General features: G+C 32.0%; 1 non-coding gene across 1 annotated transcript; it reads right to left on the bottom strand.

Moving 5' to 3' along the window:
- Nucleotides 1-2,301: 2,301 nt before the first annotated feature.
- LOC112768744 (small nucleolar RNA R71) lies at nucleotides 2,302-2,409 on the bottom strand. The gene has a single exon (XR_003186138.1). It is a non-coding gene; the product is annotated as a small nucleolar RNA R71 (small nucleolar RNA).
- Nucleotides 2,410-2,846: the final 437 nt, after the last annotated feature.

Raw genomic sequence — 2,846 nt, 5'->3', positions numbered from 1 at the left:
CTATAATCAATTGAATCTGCCTGATTGAGATTTACAAGGTGACCATTGCTTGCTTCAAGCCGACAATCTCCGTGGGATCGACCTTTACTCACGTAAGGCTTATTACTTGGATGACCCAGTGCACTTGCTGATTAGTTGTGCGAAGTTGTGACAAAGAACTAAGATTATGAACGTGCGTATTGAGTTTTTAGCGCCGTTACCAAGGAATGGAACCGTCACGATTTCTGCGCACCAAGTTTTTGGCGCCGTTGCCGGGGATTGTTCGAGTTTGGACAACTGACGGTTCATCTTGTTGCTCAGATTAGGTAATTTTATTTTATTTTTAAGCTTTTTTATTTCTTATTTTCGAAAATAATACAAAAAAATTTAATAAAATCATAAAATCAAAAATAATTTTGTGTTTCTTGTTTGAGTCTTTTGTCAATTTTTAAGTTTGGTGTCAATTGCATGTTTTTATAATTTTCTTGAATTTTTTGAAAGTTCATCATGCATTCTTCATGATCTTCAAGTTGTTCTTGATGAATCCTCTTGTTTGATCTTCATGTTTTCTTGTTTTGCATCTTTTGTTGTTTTTCATATGCATTTTCAATTTGTTAGTGTCTAAAAATTAAAAATTTCTAAGTTTGGTGTCTTGCATGTTTTCTCTTATTAAAAATTTTTCAAAAATACATACTTGATGTTCATCATGATCTTCAAAGTGTTCTTGGTGTTCATCTTTGCATTCAAAGTGTTTTTGCATGTTTCCTTTGTTTTGATCCAAAATTTTCATGCATTGAGTCTTTTGGAGTTTTTCTCTCTCATCATTAAAAATTCAAAAATCAAAAAAATATCTTTCCCTTTTTCACTCATAAATTTTCGAAAATTTGAGTTGACTTTTTCAAAACTTTTTAAAATTTAGTTGTTTCTTATGAGTCAAATCAAATTTTCAATTTAAAAAAAATTCTATCTTTTTCAAATCTTTTTCAAATCATTTTTCTTTCATATTTTCGAAAACTTTATGATTGATTTTCAAAATCTTTTTCTTATTTCTAATTCATATTTTCGAAGTAAATGCTAACAATTAATGTGATTGATTCAAAATTTTTAAGTTTGTTACTTGCCTAGTAAGAAAGGTTCAATCTTTAAACTCTAGAATCATATCTTTTTAGTTTCTTGTTAGTCAAGTAATCAACTTTGATTTCAAAAAAAAAATCAAATCTTTTTAAATTCCTTTTTCAAATCTTTTTCAAATTAAGTTTCAATCACATCTTTTTCAAAATCAATTTCAAAATCTTTTCTAACTTCTTTTCTAACTTCTTATCTTTCCAAAATTTGATTTTCAAATCTTTTTCAATTAACCATTTAACTTCTTGTTTGATTCTTATCTTTTTCAAAACTACCTAACTAACTCTCTCTCTCTCTAATTTTCGAAAATCACCTTCATCTTTTTCAAAATTCCTTTTTAAATTAACTAATTGTTTTAAATTTAATTTAATTTGATTTAATTTTTCCTTTCTTAATTTTCGAATTCTAATTTTAATTTTAAATTAAAAACAAAAAATATTTTTTATTTTAATTTATTTAATTTTCGAAAATTCTTCTCTCTCACCTCTTTCTAATTATTTATTTATTTACTAACACTCCTCTTCATCTAAGAATTCGAACCTACTCCTCACCCTTGTGTTTGGATTCTCCTTTTTCTATTCATATCTTCTTCTACTCACATAAAGGAATCTCTATCCTGTGACATAGAGGATTCCATATTTTCTTTTCTGTTTTCTTCTTTTTCATATGAGCAAGAGCAAGGATAAAAACATTCTTGTTGAAGCTGATCCGGAACCTGAAAGGACTATGAAGAGGAAGCTAAGAGAAGCTAAAATACAACACTCTGAAGAGGACTTTACAGAAATTTTTGAAAAAGAAGGAGACATGGCCGAAAATAACAACAATGCAAGGAAGATGCTTGGTGATTTTACTGTACCAATTTCCAATTTACATGGAAGAAGCATCTCAATCCCTGCCATTGGAGCAAACAATTTTGAGCTGAAACCTCAATTAGTTTCTCTTATGCAACAGAATTGCAAGTTTCACGGACTTCCATCCGAAGATCCTTTTCAGTTCTTAACTGAATTCTTGCAGATCTGTGATACTGTGAAGACCAATGGGGTTGATCCCGAGGTCTACAGGCTTATGCTTTTCCCATTTGCTGTAAGAGACAGAGCTAGAATATGGTTACACTCTCAACCTAAGGATAGCCTGAACTCTTGGGATAAGCTGGTCACAGCTTTCTTAGCCAAGTTCTTTCCTCCTCAAAAGCTTAGTAAGCTTAGAGTGGATGTTCAAACCTTCAGACAAAAGGAAGGTGAATCCCTCCATGAAGCTTGGGAGAGATACAAGGAACTGACCAAAAAGTGTCCTTCTGACATGCTTTCAGAATGGGCCATCCTGGATATATTCTATGATGGTCTGTCTGAATTATCAAAGATGTCATTGGACCATTCTGCAGGTGGATCCATTCACCTAAAGAAAATGCCTGCAGAAGCTCAGGAACTCATTAACATGGTTGCAAATAACCAGTTCATGTACACTTCTGAAGGAATCCTATGAGTAATGGGATGCCTCAGAGGAAGGGAGTTCTTGAAATTGATACTCTGAATGTCATATTGGCTCAGAATAAAATATTGACTCAGCAAGTCAATATGATTTCTCAGAGTCTGAATTGATTGAAGGAATCATCCAACAGTACTAAAGAGGCATCTTCTGAAGAAGAAGCTTATGATCCTGAGAACCCTGCAATAGTAGAGGTGAATTACATGGGTGAACCCTATGGAAACACCTATAATCTCTCATGGAGAAATCATCCAAAT

This window comes from Arachis hypogaea, chromosome 17 (assembly GCF_003086295.3).
Source record: "Arachis hypogaea cultivar Tifrunner chromosome 17, arahy.Tifrunner.gnm2.J5K5, whole genome shotgun sequence".
NCBI lineage: Eukaryota > Viridiplantae > Streptophyta > Magnoliopsida > Fabales > Fabaceae > Arachis > Arachis hypogaea.
Note: the sequence above shows the minus strand (reverse complement) of the source record. Positions and strands in the feature narration are given on the sequence as shown.